The sequence below is a fragment of the Numida meleagris genome, linkage group LGE64 (genome assembly GCF_002078875.1).
Source record: "Numida meleagris isolate 19003 breed g44 Domestic line linkage group LGE64, NumMel1.0, whole genome shotgun sequence".
Lineage (NCBI taxonomy): Eukaryota > Metazoa > Chordata > Aves > Galliformes > Numididae > Numida > Numida meleagris.
In genome coordinates, this window is record NC_034439.1 from 43,685 (window position 1) to 43,941 (window position 257).

Sequence of the window (257 nt, forward strand, 5' to 3'; positions counted from 1 at the left end):
ACTCTCACTATGCCAACACCCTCATTGTCCTCAAGATTCCTCACGCACAGTACTACTGGGACATTACGTGGCATACACTCACCTTTCTCAACATCCTCCTCTACTCTTCTTTGTGCCTGGAGCTCCTCTGGAAAAGTTGCATGCACTAGAGCCACAATAATTCCAACAGTCCTACACACAACTTCCCCAGCAGCAGACCAGGTTGCTCGCGGCCCACCCATCTGTAGCCTTCTCCTCTCACACATCCCTCCACAGCC